The 22,500-nt window shown below is 46.5% G+C and overlaps 1 non-coding gene across 1 annotated transcript; it reads left to right on the forward strand.

Annotated features, from left to right (window-relative positions):
* The first annotated feature begins 22,053 nt into the window (after window positions 1–22,053).
* On the forward strand, window positions 22,054–22,208 carry LOC131292634 (5.8S ribosomal RNA). The gene has a single exon (XR_009190251.1). It is a non-coding gene; the product is annotated as a 5.8S ribosomal RNA (ribosomal RNA).
* Window positions 22,209–22,500: the final 292 nt, after the last annotated feature.

Consider the following 22,500-nt stretch of genomic DNA (forward strand, 5'->3'; position numbering starts at 1 on the left):
TGGGGTTGGTTGAGGACTTGGTGAACAAACACTTGATATACACTCTTCGGATGTACTTCGGGTATCGCCTGTTGTCCGAGACCACTTGCATGGTTAGCAAGCGTTGTGGTCTAATGGCCCTACCGGGCAAACACTTTGGGTTCGCGAGGACTTAGAGTGCTGGTAGTGGTTGGCGGACCCAACACTCTGGGTACCTCCGGGTACTTGGGGTTGGTTGAGGACTTGGTGAACAAACACTTGTTGTACACTCTCCGGATGTACTTCGGGTGTCACCTGTTGTCCGAGACCACTTGCATGGTTAGCAAGCGTTGTGGTCTAATGGCCCTACCGGGCAAACACTTTATGTTCGCGAGGACTTGGAGTGCTGGTAGTGGTTGGCGGACCCAACACTCTGGGTACCTCCGGGTACTTGGGGTTGGTTGAGAACTTGGTGAAGATACCCCTGTCACCTTGTTCGAGGCCACTTGCATGGTCGCAAGCGTTGTGATACAATGGCCCTACCGGGCAAACACTTTGGGTTCGCAAGGACTTGGAGTGCCGGGACGGGTTTGCGGATCCAACACTCTGGGTACCTCCGGGTACTTGGGGTTGGTTGAGGACTTGGTGAACAAACACTTGATATACACTCTCCGGGTGTACTTCGGGTGTCACCTGTTGTCCGAGGCCACTTGCATGGTTAGCAAGCGTTGTGGTCTAATGGCCCTACCGGGCAAACACTTTGGGTTCGCGAGGACTTGGAGTGCTGGTAGTGGTTGGCGGATCCAACACTCTGGGTACCTCCGGGTACTTGGGGTTGGTTGAGGACTTGGTGAGCAAACACTTGATATACGTTCTTCGGATGTACTTCGGGTGTCACCTGTTGTCCGAGGCCACTTGCATGGTCAACGGTTGAGGTGGTAATGGCGGATCGGTGCTGTAGGGTGCCGGCCTGTTGGCTGCCTTGGCCGGGTTGGTTGGTTAACACTTGATTGAGCTTGCACCCGAGGGTAATGGCACTTGAAGGTGGGTACCGGCCAACTGACCTGGTGTGTTGGTTGGTTGGTGAACACTTGGCGGTACTTGCACTTGGCTGTGCTTGGACTTGAAGGTGGGATCTGGCTGGCCTAGGCCATTGGTGGTTGGTTGGTTGGTTAGTCCTTAGCTGGGCTGGCTGGCTGGCTGGCCATCGGTGGTGTGGTGTGGTGTGGTGTGTGGAGTCGAGCATCGCGCGCCGTTGCCTTCTTCGGAGTGTTGTGGGTACGCAAGTGCTTGCAGTGCAAAGAGGTTGGTGATGGAGTGACATTGCCTTCACCATGGAGTTGCGGGTACTTAGGTACTTGCAAGGAGATGGTGGTATGGTGGTGTTGCGTGTGTGGTGTTCGATTAGAAAGATATAATTTCTAAGTCCGGATTAGTGCTGTCAGTGGGGCCGCCGCTAACAGGTCCTGCACGGCCACCGTGGGGCTTGACTTGGCGCTATTCCGGACTTGGGGCGATCACGATGTCCCCGTGCGGGACTTAGAAGATGGAAGAACACAAGTACCCTTATCCCATGACTTGTGAGCGATTGGCATACGTTACCACATGAAGAGAAAAATTGGCTAAGTCCCGGATCCATATTATATGAAGAGAAAAATCGGCTAAGTCCCGGATCCATATTATATGAAGAGAAAAATTGGCTAAGTCCCGGATCCATATTATATGAAGAGAAATATCGGCTAAGTCCAGGATCCATATATAATAACCTAATAATCGGCTAAGTCCCGGATCCATATTATATGAAGAGAAAAATCGGCTAAGTCCAGGATCCATATATAATAACCTAATAATCGGCTAAGTCCAGGATCCATATTATATGAAGAGAAAAATCGGCTAAGTCCGAGATTGGGTCTGTCAGACATACACTTTCAAGATACCACACAAGCAAGCAAGATGGCCTAGTGATGGAACCATATAATATGAAGAGAAAAATCGGCTAAGTCCGAGATTGGGTCTGTCGGAAATACACTATCAAGTTACCACACAAGCAAGCAAGATGGCCTAATGATGGATCCATATGATATGAAGAGAAAAATCGGCTAAGTCCGAGATTGGGTCTGTCGGAAATACACTTTCAAGTTACCACACAAGCAAGCAAGTTACCACATGAAGAGAAAGCCGGCAAAGTCCGGGAATGTTACCACATGAACTGGAAAATGGGCAAAAACCTACCTTCACAGGCAACGTGAATAAGTCAGGCTGTAGACATCGGATCGACAAGCCAAAGACTGATATGGAAAGGAAATGAGTAGTACTAGCTTTCCTGAGAGTTGCAGAGCTTAGACTGCATATGAACGAAAGTTATTAAGCGTCAAAGTCAGAGAAGTTACCCAAAGGAACACAAGTTCCAACTTAGAGCATGTATACCGCCTAGACGGTAAGAGGTACGGCCAGGCTGAGGAATAAGAAAATGTTGGCCAACATGTTCCCTAACTATCCCCCGAAGACCGCAAAGCAATCCAACATCAACCAAGAAAGTTATAGCCCGATCAAGGAAACACCTACTTTGCACCGATATTGCACCAAATACATGTACCAAGCACCTTCGGTTGCATACCTGCAGGGGCTTACCATAGTAGGCCATGGAAGACCGATATACCGAACATAATCACTTTCTATCTCCTCGGGTGTTTGAGATAGCGCTTTGCGGTACAAGAACGAAAGTTAGACTATATCTTGGTGCATCTTTTTGCCCAAGATCACAAGACCCTATCTACCAAGGCAAGAAAGTTGTGTGGGGACAAAATGTCCAAAAGTGCCCAAAGTGGCACACTTGAACCATATATTCGAGAAAAACACAAGTGTGGGCCCGAGCTAGCAAGTTGAAATGTTCTGACCGTCAGTAGCCCTAGTTGAGGTGCACTTATCATTATATGAGGCCAACGTGCCAGCTAGTCTCTAAAGGGGCGATATGGGTGTTCCAAGGTTTGTACCCAATTGAGGAAAAAACAGGGTAAGGTACGGTGTACCGCGAATAACTCGGGCTATAGATGTCCGATCGATGAGTTTGGCATATGTATGGAAAGGTCTCGACGAGACCTAACTACCCTGAAAGTATGAAGGCAAAGACTTGAATGACCGGGAAGTTATTAAGTGCACAAGTGGTAAAGTTGCACCAAAGTCCATGTTACCCGAAGTGGTACATGAACACCCAATATTCGACCAAAACACAAGTTTAGAGACGAGCTAGCGAGCTACATTGTTCAGACCGTCAGTAGCCCGCATCAAGACACGCATTTCATTATATTGAGCCTAGCCGCTAGCTCGACTCGAAGTCGGTCATATGGTTGGTTGATGGTTTGGACCGACCACGTGGTGTACCAAGGTGATGTACCTTTCATGAATTAAAACTCTGGCTGTATGGCACTGAGCGACAAGCTAAGGTGTGATTTGGAATAGTCTTGAGTGGGACTATTTAGGAAAAATGCGAACAAAAAATCACAAAGTCCTTGGGCGAAGCTATTAGCGAAACATAGAGCAAATTGGTACCAAAAACTATGGAAATGGGACTTGAGTCAAAAATAACCGCAAGTTGGAGAAGAGATAGCAAGCTTGCGTAGAACAATTATATTTGGTGCATGGTATCACCAACAAAAAAGTATATGGGGCCAAGGTGCTGGCTGGCCTCCAAAGTGGAGATATGGGCGATCCAAAGTTTGTACCCAAGTACGAACAAGTATGGAAAAAACAGGGTAAGGTACCAAGTACCATTAATAACTTCGGCTGTAGATGGCCGAGCGAGGCAAACGGCTCACCGTTGGAAAGGTCTTGGGGAGACCTATCTACCCTGAAAGTTTCATGAGGCTGAGTTGAAATACCACGGAGATATTAGGTGATGATGGTCCAATTCGGGGACCAAGTCGCAGGAAATGGCACTTGACCAAAATCACCCTTGGAAGGTGAATACCGGCTTACCGGTAAGAGATAGCGACTTGGCGTAGAATATTCATAAGTTGGGCGTGTAGAGACGCAACTTTCATTATATGGGGCCAACCCGGTCAGGGTGCTATAAGTCGGTCGTTTGGTTGGTTTATGGTTTGGGCCGACCACGTGGTGTGCCAAGTTGAGGTACCTTTCATGAATTATAACTTGGTCAGTTTGCCACCGAGCGACAAGTTGCGGTGTGTTTTGGAATGGTCTTGAGTGGGACTATCAAGGAAAAATACCAATCGAAAATCAGCTTGTCCATGGCCGAAGCTATTAGTGAAACATATAGCAAAATGGGTCCAAAAACGAATGAAATGGGAATTGGACCAAGAATAACGGCAAGTTGGAGAAGAGATAGCAAGTTGGCGTAGAACAATTATATTTGGTGCATGGCATGACCAACAAAAAAGTATATGGGGCCAAGGTGCTAGCTGGCCTCCAAAGTGGAGATATGGGCGATCCAAAGTTTGTACCCAAGTACGAACAAGTATGGAAAAAACAGGGTAAGGTACCAAGTACCATTAATAACTTCGGCTGTAGATGGCCGAGCGAGGCAAACGGCTCACCGTTGGAAAGGTCTTGGGGAGACCTATCTACCCTGAAAGTTTCATGAGGCTGAGTTGAAAGACCACGGAGATATTAGGTGATGATGGTCCAATTCGGGGACCAAGTCGCAGGAAATGGCACTTGACCAAAATTACCCTTGGAAGGTGAATACCGGCTTACCGGTAAGAGATAGCGACTTGGCGTAGAATATTCATAAGTTGGGCGTGTAGAGACGCAACTTTCATTATATGGGGGCAACCCGGACAGGGTGCTCCAAGTCGGTCGTTTGGTCGGTATATGGTTTGGGCCGACCACATGGTGTACCAAGTTGAGGTATCTTTCATGAATTATAACTCGGTCAGTTTGCCACCGAGCGACAAGTTGCGGTGTGTTTTGGAATGGTCTTGAGTGGGACTATCAAGCAAAAATACAAACAGAATATCAGCTTGTCCATGGCCGAAGCTATTAGTGAAACATATAGCAAAATGGGTCCGAAAACGAATGAAATGGGACTTGGACCAAGAATAACGGCAAGTTAGAGAAGAGATAGCAAGTTGGTGTAGAACAATTATATTTGGTGCATGGTATGACCAACAAAAAAGTATATGGGGCCAAGGTGCTGGCTGGCCTCCAAAGTGGAGATATGGGCGATCCAAAGTTTGTACCCAAGTATGGCAAAAACTGGTAGAGGTACCTTTCATGAATTACTGCTCAGGCTGTATGGCACTTAGCGGGACGCTTGGCTCTGGTATGGAATAGTCTTGAGTGGGACTATCAAGGAAAAATACGAACAAAAAATCACCATGTCCACGGACGAAGGTATTAGCGAAACTTAGAGCGAAATTGCGACCAAGTCGCTGGAAATGGCCCTTGGACCAAGTATACCGTCAAGGCGGTACGAGATAGCGAGTTGACGTGGAATATTTATAAGTTTGCCTCCACGAGACGAAAGTTTAGTTATATGGGGCCAACCCGCTCAGGGTTGTCCAAGTCGGTCATATGGCTGATCGAAATTTTCGACCAAGTACTGAGAAAACAGGGTAAGGTACCGTGTACCTCGAATAACTTTGGCTGTAGATGTCCGAGCGAGGCAAACGGCATAGCGTTGGAAAGGTCTTGAGGTGTTCTAGGCACCCTGAAAGTTTGAAAAGGCTATCTGGAAAACTCGTGGAGATATTAGAGAAACATTGGGCCCAAAAGATACCAAGTCGCAGGAAATGGGCCCTCCAAGAACACCCTAAAATCCCAATTACGGCTAAGTTGCAGGCCAGCTAGCGAAGTGAAATGTTCTAGGCATAACTAGAACACGTTAATGCGCAACTTTTTGAATCAGAACTTTTTTCGATATCTGGCCCCCAAAGGGGGGATATGGGCGATCAAAGGATTTTTCCAAGTTTCGGTACTTTTTACGGTATCGCTCATAGCTCCGGCTGTATGCAAGCAAATGACAATCTAAGACATGATTTGGAAAGGTATTGAGCAGTACTAACTTACGTTAGAACACAGCGAAGCGCTATCGGTTCATGGCAAGGCCGATATAAGCAGTCAAAGATGAAAAATGTTGACAAAATGAACAAAAATTACCTTGGTACGCGAATAGCGGCCAGGGATGAAGAGGTACGAAGGTGGTGTAGAAGAATTATAATTAGGGCTTGGTACGCTCTAAAAGTTTGCCGAGGACCGCAAAGCGCTCAGACCCATAGAAAGTGGCCATTTGGGCCGAACAGTGCGTGCAAAGAGGTGAAAATGCAAAAATTGCACTTTGGGGGGCGATTTGCGGGGGGAAGGAGGGGTCGGAGGGCAAAATGTCCCTTGACCAAAAAGTCTTATCTCGTCGAGATCTACAACATTGCCGAAGACCGCAAAGCGCTAGCTCGCAATCGAAAAATCGAGAATTTGAAAATTTTCTAAGTCTTGGGCTCCCTAAGGAAAAGTTTCAAAAATCACGTTTGTCCACAATTTTGAAGGGGAAGGAGTCGGTTCCGGGGCATGGTGTCTTCGGCAAAAAGTCTTATCTTTTTGCGTACTTTCGACTAGTTCAATAAAAATTTTTGACCCAAAATTTGTTCGGCGGACCCCTAGGTCGAAAAACCCGAAAAAAGTCGAAAAAAGTCGAAAATGTCGAAAAATGAGAAAACCTCATATTCGGACTCTACACGAGCCCCAGATATTGAAAAGTGAAATCCGCGGTCGATTTGGAACAAAAAATTGACCTAGGCAAAGTTGTATGGAGGTAGGGACCCCTGAGAAAAAAGTTTGGTCCCGAGGCTCCTTGGACCACCAAGTCCCTAGGTCGGACCAAAATCGGAAAAAATCCGACCAAAGTCGAAAGTGTCGAAAATTTTAAAAAACCCCTTTTGGGGCCCTATGGCCTCCCTAGATAATGAAAAGTGAGGTCCGCGGCCGATCCGGAAGAAAAACTTGACCTAGGCAAACTTGTATGACGGTGGGGACCCAAAAAAATTTCGATGAGTGTAGTTTAGACAGGCCGGAAAATGTATCGGTGGTCCGTATCAAGGGACGTCTTTTAGTTCCATGGGGTGGTGGTCGTCGAACAAAGTCGCCTAGGTCGACCACCAGAAAGACCAGTCGTGTTGTAATGGATGTTTTGACCACTTTACTAGGGAAACCTAGTAGGTCGAAGCAAATTTGGGGTTCGAGATGAGTTGGTGAAAGTTGGTCCAACCTAGGTGTGCTTGGTGGAGGTTGACCATGAAAGTAGAGCATGATAGGAATGACCATAACTTTGGTTCTAGATGTCGGATCGGTACACTTGAGGCAGTTTTGGAAAGGTGAAGGCCTGCTCTAGCTATGTTTCCTACCAAGCTGAGCGCCTACTAGTGACCCGGAGGAGGTATTAAGGGTCAAAGGCAAAAAGGGGTACCCTAAAGTGCATGTGACCAAGAAAATGGGAAAAACGGTATCGCCTATAGCTCAGGCTGTATGGCTCGGATCGGAAAGCTTGGATATGCGTTGGAAAGGTCTTGACGAGCGCTAGCTATGTGTCCTACCAAGCGAAGCGCTAGGTGTTGAGCAAGTCGGTCATATTAGAGGGCAAAGGTGAAAAATGGTGGTTTAGAGGCGAAAATTCACCTTATGATCGAAAATAGCGGGCGAACGATAAGAGCTACGAACACGGCGTAGAACAATCATAAGTACGTTACCACAAGACCTAACTTTGGCCAATATAGAGCGAGAAGATCGGAGGTACCCATCAGGGTGATATGGCTGGTTCAAAGTTGGACCAAAACGAGACTTGAGAAATGGGTTGAAACACGGTATCGCGAATAACTCAGGCTGTATGGAACGGATTGACAAGCTAAGGTCAGTGTTGGAAAGGTTGAACCGAGCGCTAACTATAATCCCAAACAACCGAAGCGCTAAGTGTTGAGCAAAACTGAGTTATTAAGCGACAAAGTGGAAAAATAATACCAAAATTTCCAAAAATCACACAAGACCAAGAATACCGAGCAGGCGGTAAGAGATAGCGGGTTGACGTAGAATACTTATAAGTTTGCCTCTACGAGACCTAAAAGTCGTCCATAGACAGCGAGAAGATCGGACCACTCTGGAAGGGTGATACGAGTGGTCAAAAATTGGCAAAAATGAAACATGGCTAAAATGGATTTGACTTGTGCACCGTATAGCTCCGGCTGTATGGCATGGATTGTTAAGCTAGGATATGTTTTGGAAAGGTAACACCCAGCGCTAGATACGACTAGAAGAAAGCAAAGCGCTAACTAGCATGATTTGGAAGTTATTAAGTGTCAAAGTCGAAAAATGTTACCAAAATTGAAACTCGAGTACATTGGGCCAAAAAGTACAAGTTGTGAAATTTGGACTTACGAGTAAAATACCGAGCAGGCGGTAAGAGATAGAGACTTGGTGTAGAACAATTATATGTTGGGCATGTTATAACCTATATTTGGCCCGAACATAGTGACGAGATCGGTGGTACCCAAAAGGGTGGTACAGGTGTTAGATGGTTTTCCCAGAGCATAAGCTCCACATGATATGGAAAACGGGAAACATCATAACTTCGGCTGTATGGCATGGAATGGAACGAACAAGGTATCGATGGAAAGAGAAAAGGAAGCGCTAACTATAATTCCTACCAAGCAAAGCGCTAGCATGTGACCGTTCGGGTGTTATTGTGAGTCAAAGTCAGAAATTGTTACCACGAGAGGCGAAAATCCGACTAAGTCCATGAATACCGGGCTGGCGGTAAGAGATACGGCTTGGCCGTAGAACATTTATAAGTTGGCCAATACAAGACCTAAGTTTCGTCCATAGACGACAAGAAGATCGAAGATACGTGAAGGTGAGATATGGGCGTCCCAAAGTGGGCCTTTGAAAAAGTGACAAACTTCCCTTATAACAGCATACACCAAATATCTCTGGCTCTATGGCACCGAATAAGAAGTTGAGGTCAGCGATAGAAAGGTGATAGTCAGCGCTAAATATCATACGAACAGAGTGAAGCGCTAAAGGGAAAGGATCTTGGTGATATAAGGTGACAAAGTCGAGAAAAGTTGCCTCAAAATCATGAAAAATGTGAAAAAATGGCTAAGTCCCGGGTGCCTTAAGGGCAGGTTGATCGAATGTACCGAGCTGGCGGTACGAGATAGAGACTTGGTGTAGAACAATTATATGTTTGGCATGGCAAGACCTACATTTGGTCAATACAAAGTGAGAAGATCAAAGAAACCCGTAAGGGTGATATTGGTGTCCAAAGGTAAAAAGCACTAAGTCTTGGGAAACTTATATGAAGAAAAAGGACCCTGATGGGTCATATAGGATGGATCGAAAAATCGGCTAAGTCCCAAAATGGGGATGTCAGAACTACACTCAAATGTTACCACACCAAGCAAGGCAAACTTATATGAAGCAAAGGACCCTGATGGGTCATATGGTATTGGTCGAAAAATCGGCTAAGTCCCAAAATGGGGATGTCAGAACTACACTCATGTGTTACCACACCAAGCAAGGCAAACTTATATGAAGCAAAGGACCCTGATGGGTCATATGGTATTTTACGAAAAATCGGCTAAGTCCCAAAATGGTGATGTCAGAACTACACTAAAATGTTACCACACCAAGCAAGGCAAACTTATATGAAGGAAAGGACCCTGATGGGTCATATGGTATTTTACGAAAAATCGGCTAAGTCCCAAAATGGTGATGTCAGAACTACACTAAAATGTTACCACACCAAGCAAGGCAAACTTATATGAAGGCAAGGACCCTGATGGGTCATATGGTATGGATCGAAAAATCGGCTAAGTCCCAAAATGGGGATGTCTGAACTACACTCAAATGTTACCACATCAAGCAAGGCAAACTTATATGAAGGAAAGGACCCTGATGGGTCATATGGTATTTTACGAAAAATCGGCTAAGTCCTAAAATGGGGATGTCAGAACTACACTCATGTGTTACCACACCAAGCAAGGCAAACTTATATGAAGGCAAGGACCCTGATGGGTCATATGGTATTTTACGAAAAATCGGCTAAGTCCCAAAATGATGATGTCAGAACTACACTCAAATGTTACCACACCAAGCAAGGCAAACTTATATGAAGCAAAGGACCCTGATGGGTCATATGGTATTGATCGAAAAATCGGCTAAGTCCCAAAATGGGGATGTCAGAACTACACTAAAAAGTTACCACACCAAGCAAGGCAAACTTATATGAAGGAAAGGACCCTGATGGGTCATATGGTATTTTACGAAAAATCGGCTAAGTTCCAAAATGATGATGTCAGAACTACACTCAAATGTTACCACACCAAGCAAGGCAAACTTATATGAAGCAAAGGACCCATATGGGTCATATGGTATTTTACGAAAAATCGGCTAAGTCCCAAAATGGGGATGTCAGAACTACACTCAAATGTTACCACATCAAGCAAGGCAAACTTATATGAAGGAAAGGACCCTGATGGGTCATATGGTATTTTACGAAAAATCGGCTAAGTCCCAAAATGGGGATGTCAGAACTACACTCATGTGTTACCACACCAAGCAAGGCAAACTTATATGAAGCAAAGGACCCTGATGGGTCATATGGTATTTTACGAAAAATCGGCTAAGTCCCAAAATGATGATGTCAGAACTACACTCAAATGTTACCACACCAAGCAAGGCAAACTTATATGAAGCAAAGGACCCATATGGGTCATATGGTATTTTACGAAAAATCGGCTAAGTCCCAAAATGATGATGTCAGAACTACACTCAAATGTTACCATACCAAGCAAGGCAAACTTATATGAAGCAAAGGACCCTGATGGGTCATATGGTATTTTACGAAAAATCGGCTAAGTCCCAAAATGGGGATGTCAGAACTACACTAAAAAGTTACCACACCAAGCAAGGCAAAGTACCTAGGTGAACCCTAGGAAGAAACACGGACCAAGTCAGATGGCCTAAGTCAATAGAACAAGTGACCTAGGCAAAGTTGTATGGCGCTGAGGACCCTGAAAAATCTGGTTAGTGTAGTTTAGACAGGGTAGGTTTTTGGGTCGGCCGAACCCCCTTATTTTGGGTTTTGGCCTCATCAAGAAGCTACACCTAGGCAAACTGCCTAGGGTGAAAGTGCGAAGACCAATCGAATAGTAAGACAAGTTTTGACCGATCGCCCTAGGCAAGCTTGTATGAAGAAAGGGACCCTAAGGGTCATATGGAAATACATGAAAAATCGGCTAAGTCCCAAAATTGGGATGTCTGAACTACACTAAAAAGTTACCACATCAAGCAAGGCAAACTACCTAGGTGAACCCTAGCAAGAAACACGGACCAAGTCAGATGGCCTAAGTCAAGAGTGCAAGTGACCTAGGCAAAGTTGTATGACGGTGAGGACCCTGAAAAATCTGGTTAGTGTAGTTTAGACAGGGGAGGTTTTTGGGTCGGCTGAACCTCCTTATTTTGGGTTTTGACCTCCTCAAGAAGCTACACCTAGGCAAACTGCCTAGGGTGAAAGTGCGAAGACCAATCGAATAGTAAGACAAGTTTTGACCGATCGCCCTAGGCAAGCTTGTATGAAGAAAGGGACCCTAAGGGTCATATGGAAATACATGAAAAATCGGCTAAGTCCCAAAATTGGGATGTCAGAACTACACTAAAAAGTTACCACATCAAGCAAGGCAAACTACCTAGGTGAACCCTAGCAAGAAACACGGACCAAGTCAGATGGCCTAAGTCAAGAGTGCAAGTGACCTAGGCAAAGTTGTATGACGGTGAGGACCCTGAAAAATCTGGTTAGTGTAGTTTAGACAGGGGAGGTTTTTGGGTCGGCTGAACCTCCTTATTTTGGGTTTTGACCTCCTCAAGAAGCTACACCTAGGCAAACTGCCTAGGGTGAAAGTGCGAAGACCAATCGAATAGTAAGACAAGTTTTGACCGATCGCCCTAGGCAAGCTTGTATGAAGAAAGGGACCCTATGGGTCATATGGAAATACATGAAAAATCGGCTAAGTCCCAAAATTGGGATGTCTGAACTACACTAAAAAGTTACCACATCAAGCAAGGCAAAGTACCTAGGTGAACCCTAGCAAGAAACACGGACCAAGTCAGATGGCCTAAGTCAAGAGAACAAGTGACCTAGGCAAAGTTGTATGACGGTGAGGACCCTGAAAAATCTGGTTAGTGTAGTTTAGACAGGGGAGGTTTTTGGGTCGGCTGAACCTCCTTATTTTGGGTTTTGACCTCCTCAAGAAGCTACACCTAGGCAAACTGCCTAGGGTGAAAGTGCGAAGACCAATCGAATAGTAAGACAAGTTTTGACCGATCGCCCTAGGCAAGCTTGTATGAAGAAAGGGACCCTATGGGTCATATGGAAATACATGAAAAATCGGCTAAGTCCCAAAATTGGGATGTCTGAACTACACTAAAAAGTTACCACAGCAAGCAAGGCAAAGTACCTAGGTGAACCCTAGGAAGAAACACGGACCAAGTCAGATGGCCTAAGTCAAGAGTACAAGTGACCTAGGCAAAGTTGTATGGCGCTGAGGACCCTGAAAAATCGGGTTAGTGTAGTTCAGACAGGGGAGGTTTCTGGGTCGGCTGAACCTCCTTATTTCGGGTTTTGGCCTCCTCAAGAAGACAGACCTAGGCAAACTGCCTAGGGTGAAAGTGCGAAGACCAATCGAATAGTAAGACAAGTTTTGACCGATCGCCCTAGGCAAGCTTGTATGAAGAAAGGGACCCTATGGGTCATATGGAAATATACGAAAAATCGGCTAAGTCCCGAAATTGGGATGTCTGAACTACACTAAAAAGTTACCACATCAAGCAAGGCAAAGTACCTAGGTGAACCCTAGGAAGAAACACGGACCAAGTCAGATGGCCTAAGTCAAGAGTACAAGTGACCTAGGCAAAGTTGTATGGCGCTAAGGACCATGAAAAATCGGGTTAGTGTAGTTAAGACAGGGGAGGTTTCAGGGTCGGCTGGACCTCCTTATTTCGGGTTTTGGCCTCCTCAAGAAGACAGACCTAGGCGAACTGCCTAGGGTGAAAGTGCGAAGACCAATCGAATAGTAAGACAAGTTTTGACCGATCGCCCTAGGCAAGCTTGTATGAAGAAAGGGACCCTATGGGTCATATGGAAATACATGAAAAATCGGCTAAGTCCCAAAATTGGGATGTCTGAACTACACTAAAAAGTTACCACATCAAGCAAGGCAAAGTACCTAGGTGAACCCTAGGAAGAAACACGGACCAAGTCGGATGGCCTAAGTCAAGAGTACAAGTGACCTAGGCAAATTTGTATGGCGCTGAGGACCCTGAAAAATCGGGTTAGTGTAGTTAAGACAGGGGAGGTTTCAGGGTCGGCCAGACCTCCTTATTTCGGGTTTTGGCCTCCTCAAGAAGACAGACCTAGGCGAATTGCCTAGGGTGAAACTGCGAAGACCAATCGAATAGTAAGACAAGTTTTGACCGATCGCCCTAGGCAAGCTTGTATGAAGAAAGGGACCCTATGGGTCATATGGAAATTCATGAAAAATCGGCTAAGTCCCAAAATTGGGATGTCAGAACTACACTATAAAGTTACCACATTAGCAAGGCAGACTTGTATGAAGAACGGGACCCAGGTGAAAGTAGCAAATATCCCAAACCGAACATGTATATTATACACACAAGAGTACGAACATAAAGGAACACGGACCAAGCGTGCCGAGAGAATCGGTACTATAGAGCCCTCGTGGTTCTACACAAAGACTTTATGTTAGGGGTTCAAGCCCCATAGTACTCAAACGGTGACAGTAGCAAATATCCCAAACCGAACATGAATATTATACACACAAGAGTACGAACATAAAGGAACACGGACCAAGCGTACCGAGAGAATCGGTACTATAGAACCCTCGTGGTTCTACACAAAGACTTTATGTTAGGGGTTCAAGCCCCATAGTACTCAAACGGTGACAGTAGCAAATATCCCAAAACGAACGTGAATCTTATTCACAAGAGTACGAACATAAAGGAACACGGACCAAGCGTACCGAGAGAATCGGTACTATAGAGCCCTCGTGGTTCTACACAAAGACTTTATGTTCGGGGTTCACACCCCAAATCGAACGTGGAATTTACTTTCTGATGGTCATGCGGTCGTCCAAAGGGGTCTAGTATCCTGGGATGACAAGCATCACGGGCACAGCTCGTATCAAAACAGTCGAAGAGGCCCGCGAAAGCTTGCTTTCCATGGCTATGCGATGCACAAATTGAGTTTACTCACCGTAGTATAAAACGAACGAACCGAACCTATCCGAGTAGGGATAATGGGCGCAGTAACATACTTCTGTGACCCAGCGAGAGTTGAACGAGGTGACATGAACTGTCAGTGGCTTATATCAGATGGGATACATACATGAGATTGCTTTCAAATCTACACTCGAAAACCTAACCAAGTAAAAGCGAACGTGGGGAGGATTCGAAACTGGTAACGAAATCTTAAGCTGGAAAGAGTCATCACTATGGATACATATTATGCGAAACCAATCAAGTGCTCATTACTGATCCAAAACCGAAGAGCACTAGTGAACACCTTAATCTCACCCTAGTTCACATCCAAGTGATCGACCACGTGTGTGAAGCAAAGACCAATCGAATTCCTGAATGAACCGAACACTATGAACAAATGGCCAAAAACGTTATAACTATCCAAACATACTACTATCTAGCGAAAGTCATCACGATGGAACCATACCATGATCTTTAACCTATAGCGCTCACCATATTCCTACCCAGAGTGCAAGTGAACAGATTGCTCACCCCTACCCAGTTCACAACCACGTGATCGACTAACATACCGAGGTTACCACAAGTCAAAGTTATACATTTACAAGCGCAAGACCAATCGAAAACCCCGAAAGCAATCTCGACCCAAAATGTATTATCCGTGAGTGTAGTCGAGTCTCGTACTCGTCATCTGTAATCGTCGGATAGAATATCCAGTACACGGTTGTCTTTCCAAATGAAATCTACATACAGAACTCGCTCTTGGCAAATGGGTGGCAATGGCGCAATCAGGAGCGAGTTCCCGTCCGGGTGCCAAGTGATTGGCAAATGTCTGGGGGAAAGCAACCATATGTTGATTTGTCTGTTAGTGTACTGGGTGTTTGAGGTATGTAGTATCCACGCTTGGTTGGGTGTGTCAGAGGACCGTGAATGCGTTCGCAACCCCAATTGGGGTACATCGGGAATGATTTTGTGGAACCGATGTGCCCGGCACACACTAAGTTTTGTTGCAAGTTAATAGTGTGCCATGTCCGGGGGGGTTGTGATTAAACTCTGGTGAATTGCGTACTGTGGTGATTGGGGTATGAAAGCCCCGCAGTTGCAATGATCGGACGCGCCTAGCGTGTCCTTTAGTTGATGGTAGGGAAATGAAGGCCCTTGTCAGCTCACCTAAGTATTCATGGAAGTTTGGCATAAGGTCGCTGTGGTAGGGGTATGAAGGCCCCGTCAGCGCATGCACAATCGGGCGCACGTGCGCTTAGCGGAGTCGAATGCCGCTCAAGTGCCTGTCCGGTGCATCGGGTGTGTGTGATACGAGGGCAATGAGGTTCGCACGGGGGCTCGCCTCCCGTGTGCTACCGGACTTGACAACATATAGAACGTGGTGTTTGCTCCTCCGGGTGCAATGGGACAATGAACATTCGAACGCAAAGTCGGAATTCTGGTTGATCCTACCAGTAATATACGCTCGTCTCAAAGGTTAAGCCATGCATGTCTAAGTACAAACAGATTTAATGTGAAACCGCATAAGGCTCAGTATAACAGCTATAATTTACGAGATCATCAACCTAGTTACTTGGATAACTGTGGAAAATCTAGAGCTAATACATGCAACATGCCAGGACCCTCGCGGGAACTGGTGCACTTATTAGTCAAACCAATCGCGGGTTCTCCGTGTCATTGAGTTGAAGTCTGGATAATGATGCTGATCGTATGGTCTCGCACCGACGACAGATCTCGCAAATATCTGCCCTATCAACTATGGATGGTAGTATAGAGGACTACCATGGTTGCAACGGGTAACGGGGAATCAGGGTTCGATTCCGGAGAGGGAGCCTGAGAAATGGCTACCACATCCAAGGAAGGCAGCAGGCGCGTAAATTACCCAATCCCGGGACGGGGAGGTAGTGACGAGAAATAACAATATGAAACTCTTTAATGATGTTTCATAATTGGAATGAGTAGAGCATAAATCCTTCTACGAGGATCAAGTGGAGGGCAAGTCTGGTGCCAGCAGCCGCGGTAATTCCAGCTCCACTAGCGTATATTAAAATTGTTGCGGTTAAAACGTTCGAAGTTGATACTTGTCCAACACAGTCCGGCTCCGCCGACCCGGTCAACCCGTGGTCGGTGGGCCAAGTCGGAATCTGGTTGCGACTCAATGGTGTGGTAGGGCACCAAGTCTGTGTCATGGTGTGCCCTTCAACGGGTGCAAGTGTAACATAGAGCTCGACCGCTCACGTTTACCTTGAACAAATTAGAGTGCTTAAAGCAGGGTGCCCAAACGCCCTAGAATAATCTTGCATGGAATAATGGAATACGACCTTGGTCTAATCTTTCATTGGTTTGTACTCAGACCGGAGGTAATGATTAACAGAAGTAGTTGGGGACACTAGTATTACGGCGCGAGAGGTGAAATTCGTAGACCGTCGTAAGACTAACTAAAGCGAAGGCATTTGTCAAGGATGCTTTCTTTAATCAAGAACGAAAGTTAGAGGATCGAAGGCGATTAGATACCGCCCTAGTTCTAACCGTAAACGATGCCAACTAGCAATTGGGAGACGCTACAACCAGGTGCTCTCAGTAGCTTCCGGGAAACCAAAGTCAGGTTCCGGGGGAAGTATGGTTGCAAAGTTGAAACTTAAAGGAATTGACGGAAGGGCACCACAATGAAATGGAGCTTGCGGTTCAATTTGACTCAACACGGGAAAACTTACCAGGTCCGAACTTATGGAGGTGAGACAGATTAATAGCTCTTTCTCAAATTTAAGGGTAGTGGTGCATGGCCGTTCTTAGTTCGTGGATTGATTTGTCTGGTTAATTCCGATAACGAACGTGACTCACATATGCTAACTAGAACGCAGTCAGCGTTAATGCGTCGATGCCGATTGGAACGGGTTAGGACCTTTCGGTGGAGTATGACCTGACACCTTCGCTGTTCGTGTGCGCAAGTGCACTTACGGTACGCTGCTTAGCAGGACAATTTGTGTTTAGCAAAATGAGATCGAGCGATAACAGGTCCGTGATGCCCTTAGATGTTCTGGGCTACACGCGTGCTACAATGTGGGTAGCAGCGTGTCTCCTATTCCGAGAGGAACGGGAAATCACTCAAATACTCACTTAGTAGGGATTATGGATTGCAATGGTCCATATGAACTCGGAACTTCTAGTAAGTGCTGGTCATCAGCCAGCGTTGAATACGTCCCTGCCCTTTGTACACACCGCCCGTCGCTACTACCGATGGATTATTTAGTGAGGTCTTTGGAGATGATCGTTCGCTGGATCCTCGTGAACCGCGTCTGCTTTATCGAAGTTGACCGAACTTGATGATTTAGAGGAAGTAAAAGTCGTAACAAGGTTTCCGTAGGTGAACCTGCGGAAGGATCATTAGTGGCCAAGTGATCCTTCCAGAAGTCCGAACCTGCGGGTTGAGACTTCGGCACAAGTTGCCATATGATAATTGACGAAACACTATAGAAGTCCGAACCTGCGGGTTGAGACTCAGGCACAAGTTGCCATATGAAAGTTGACGAAACACTAACAAGTCCGAACCTGCGGGTTGAGACTTAGGCACACGTTGCCTTATACATGACTTCGAACAAATACACAAGTCCGAACCTGCGGGTTGAGACTTAGGCACAAGTTGCCTTATACATGACTTCGAACAAATACACAAGTCCGAACCTGCGGGTTGAGACTTAGGCACAAGTTGCCATATGAAAGTTGACGAAACACTAACAAGTCCGAACCTGCGGGTTGAGACTTAGGCACACGTTGCCTTATACATGACTTCGAACAAATACACAAGTCCGAACCTGCGGGTTGAGACTTAGGCACAAGTTGCCTTATACATACATTGGCCAAATAAACAGAAGTCCGAACCTGCGGGTTGAGACTTAGGCACAAGTTGCCATATTATATTCGATCAAACACTAAGTAGTCCGAACCTGCGGGTTGAGACTCAAGACCGTAACAAGATGTCACTATACAAGTCCGAACCTAAGGGTTGAGACTTAATGCGATCTAGATACCAAGTTGACATCCAATACCTGTTGAGCAAAACCAAAGATTCCCTGTTCTCGAATGATTACACTATATAACAGGGAATCATGAAGAAATCAAGCAAGCGTGAAACAAAGTCATCACTTGGGCATGCTCGATAGCCAACCACATGACCTTAACCTAAGAGAGCATGCAAACCACATGATACCTATAAACGATTAACCCGCCCTAGTTCAATCGTTCACCAAGTGATGACTTCAGTATGGCTAAGAGAAAAACTTTTAAATGGGAAAAACTCTAAGTCCGAACCTCCGGGTTGAGACTTCCGCGTCGGAGGTGGGCGCACCTCCTATCCGAAAGATGATGAATCAGGGGTGTTCGGTCAGCAATGGTCGGATGCCCCGTCGTAGTCCAACTATGACAATCAAAGTCAAGACCTCCGGGTTGAGACTTTCCGCGAGTACAAGCATAAAGGAACACGGACCAAGCCGTACCGAGAGAATCGGTACTAGAGCCCTCGTGGTTCTACATTGAGAGAGCCCTCGTGGTTCTCATTAGGGGCTTTATGCAAGAAGTACTCAATACTGTGGTGTGAAGTATAAAGTATAGTCCTCGCCTGGTCCACGCTGCTTCGGCGGTCCTGGGTAAGATAGTTAATTCTAGCTTGCCCTATAGTGGAATGAGGACACTTAATGCTTCGTCTTTTAGCGGCGGCTAGACTCCTCCTCACGGGGAACGAGTTGACGCGCACAGCGGCGGCTTACGCACTATGGCAATCATGGATGCCTGAAGATTCCGTGAAGTTCTCCCCTGGTCCACGCTGCCTCGGCAGTCCTGGGTAAAATGGAATATTTCCAGCTTGCCCTATAGTGGAAGAGGACTATCCAACAATACAAAGTCAAGACCTCCGGGTTGAGACTTTCCGCGTCGGTGGTGTCGCGCACCGCCTATCCGAAAGATGGTGTAACAGGGGTGTTCGATCAGCAATGGTCGGATGCCCCGTCATAGTCCAACTATGACAACCAAAGTCAAGACCTCCGGGTTGAGACTTTCCGCGTCCGGAGGTACGCGTACCGCCTACCCGAAAGATGGTGTGCTTCTGGGGTATTCGATGAGTCGGATACCCCGTCGTAGTCCAACTATGACAATCAAAGTCAAGACCTCCGGGTTGAGACTTCCGCGTCCGGAGGTACGCGTACCGCCTACCCGAAAGATGGTGTGCTTCTGGGGTATTCGATGAGTCGGATACCCCGTCGTAGTCCAACTATGACAATCAAAGTCAAGACCTCCGGGTTGAGACTTCCGCGTCCGGAGGTACGCGTACCGCCTACCCGAAAGATGGTGAATCAGGGGTGTTCGATCAGCAATGGTCGGATGCCCCGTCGTAGTCCAACTATGACAATCAAAGTCAAGACCTCCGGGTTGAGACTTTCTAAGAGTACAAGCATAAAGGAACACGGACCAAGCCGTACCGAGAGAATCGGTACTAGAGCCCTTGTGGTTCTACATTGAGAGAGCCCTCGTGGTTCTCATTAGGGGCTTTATGCAAGAAGTACTCAATACTGTGGTGTGAAGTATAAAGTATAGAGTCCTCCACTGGTCCACGCTGCTCCGGCGGTCCTGGGTAAGATAGTTCATTCTAGCTTGCCCTATGTGGAAGAGGACTCAATACCCTACCTGTTGAGCTTGAAACAAAGTCATCACTTGGGCATGCTCATATTGCCATACAATATTCCATTATCTACTAATGAGCATGCAGCTATATGATTATAACCTGTAAACGATTACCCCGCCGTAGTTCAGCGCTTCAACCAAGTGATGACTTCAGTATGGCTAGTGTGTGAAGTATAAAGTATAGTCCTCCCCTGGTCCACACTGCTTCGGCGGTCCTGGGTAAGATAGTTAGTTCTAGCTTGCCCTATGTGGAAGAGGACACCATACTTAATACTGTGGTGTAATGAACAAAGTATAGTCCTCCACTGGTCCACGCTGCTTTGCAGTCCTGGGTAAGATAGTTAATTCTAGCTTGCCCTATGTGGAAGAGGGCATACAAGACAAAGTATAGTTCTCCCCTGGTCCACGCTGCTCCGGCGGTCCTGGGTAAGATAGTTAATTCTAGCTTGCCCTATGTGGAAGAGGACATAATACTCTACCTGTTGAGCTTTAAACAAAGTCATCACTTGGGCATGCTCTATAGCCAACCACATGACATTAACCTAAGAGAGCATGCAGCGTATTATCCCAATGCAAAGTAAACGATAGACTCGCCCTAGTTCAGTGCTTCAACCAAGTGATGACTTCAATATGGCTAGTGTGTGAAGTATAAAGTATAGTCCTCCCCTGGTCCACACTGCTTCGGCGGTCCTGGGTAAGATAGTTAATTCTAGCTTGCCCTATGTGGAAGAGGACACCATACTTAATACTGTGGTGTAATGAACAAAGTATAGTCCTCCACTGGTCCACGCTGCTCCGGCGGTCCTGGGTAAGATAGTTCATTCTAGCTTGCCCTATGTGGAAGAGGGCATACAAGACAAAGTATAGTTCTCCCCTGGTCCACGCTGCTTCGGCGGTCCTGGGTAAGATAGTTAATTCTAGCTTGCCCTATGTGGAAGAGAGCATACATGAACCAAGAACGAAGGTTATGATCGAGGAATGATTCGACAACTAACCGATGGTATGAAATGTGAAGAATTCAAGCAAGCACACAATCAAGTCATCACTTGGGCATGCTCGATAGCCAACCTCATGACATTAACCTAGTAGAGCATGCAAAAACCAATATATATGTAAACGATGCCCCTCCCTAGTTCAGCGCTTCAACCAAGTGATGACTTCAGAATGGCTAAATCAAATCGGTTCAAAACATACCATCGGTACCCTATTGAAACACACAAGTCGATATCAAACCTCATGATTGTGTAGTCCTCCACTGGTCCACGCCGCTTCGGCCGTCCTGGGTAAAATGGAACATTCCAGCTTGCCCTATGTGGAAGAGGGCACATTACTCAATACTGTGGTGTGAAGTATAAAGTTCAGTTCTCCCCTGGTCCACGCTGCTTCGGCGGTCCTGGGTAAGATAGTTCATTCTAGCTTGCCCTATGTGGAAGAGGACACTTCATACTTCGTCTCTAAGCGGCGGCTTGACTCCTCCCTACGGGGAACGGGTTTACGCGCACAGCGGCGGCTTACGCACTATGGCAGTCATGGATGCCTTACGTTTCTATGAAAAGTGTGTTCCTCCCCTGGTCCACGCTGCTTCGGCAGTCCTGGGTAAGATAGTTAGTTCTAGCTTGCCCTATGTGGAAGAGGACACGAAGACTTACTGTGGTGTGAAGCATAAAGTTCAGTTCTCCCCTGGTCCACGCCGCTTCGGCCGTCCTGGGTAAAATGGATTCATCCAGCTTGCCCTATGTGGAATGAGGACACTTTATGTTTCGTCTCTAAGCGGCGGCTTGCTCCTCCCTACGGGGAACGGGTATACGCGCACAGCGGCGGCTTACGTTATGGCAGTCATGGATGCCTTACGTTTCCATGAAAAGTGTGTTCCTCCCCTGGTCCACGCTGCTTCGGCAGTCCTGGGTAAGATAGTTAGTTCTAGCTTGCCCTATGTGGAAGAGGACACGAAGACTTACTGTGGTGTGAAGCATAAAGTTCAGTTCTCCCCTGGTCCACGCCGCTTCGGCCGTCCTGGGTAAAATGGATTCATCCAGCTTGCCCTATGTGGAATGAGGACACTTTATGTTTCGTCTCTAAGCGGCGGCTTGCTCCTCCCTACGGGGAACGGGTATACGCGCACAGCGGCGGCTTACGCAAGTTAGTCACCCTCGGCAGTGGATCACTCGGCTCATGGATCGATGAAGACCGCAGCTAACTGCGCGTCATAATGTGAACTGCAGGACACATGAACATTGATAAGTTGAACGCATATTGCACGTCGTGGGAACCTACCATGATGTACAGATGACTGAGCGCTTATATTTGAGAAATGTATCGCATACATTTAACTACGCCGTGACACCCGTCACGAGACGTGCACCATGATGTTAACTAGGGTCGCGACGACCCGCTAGCATTAAAGAACCCGTGGTTTACAATATACTGGCATTGGAATTCGAAGTATTTAGAGCGTCCGTGTTCCCGCGTGAGGCGGAAGTACGAGGAGAAGGCGTGCTTGTGGTGTCTGTGGTGGTGTTTACTGATGTCTAGCTTCAGCTTATTTATTTATTTAAATAGAAGCGAAGATGTCAAAGTAGCGTCGAAGCAGCA

This window comes from Anopheles ziemanni (assembly GCF_943734765.1).
Source record: "Anopheles ziemanni chromosome X unlocalized genomic scaffold, idAnoZiCoDA_A2_x.2 X_unloc_8, whole genome shotgun sequence".
In the NCBI taxonomy this organism is placed as follows: Eukaryota; Metazoa; Arthropoda; class Insecta; order Diptera; family Culicidae; genus Anopheles; species Anopheles ziemanni.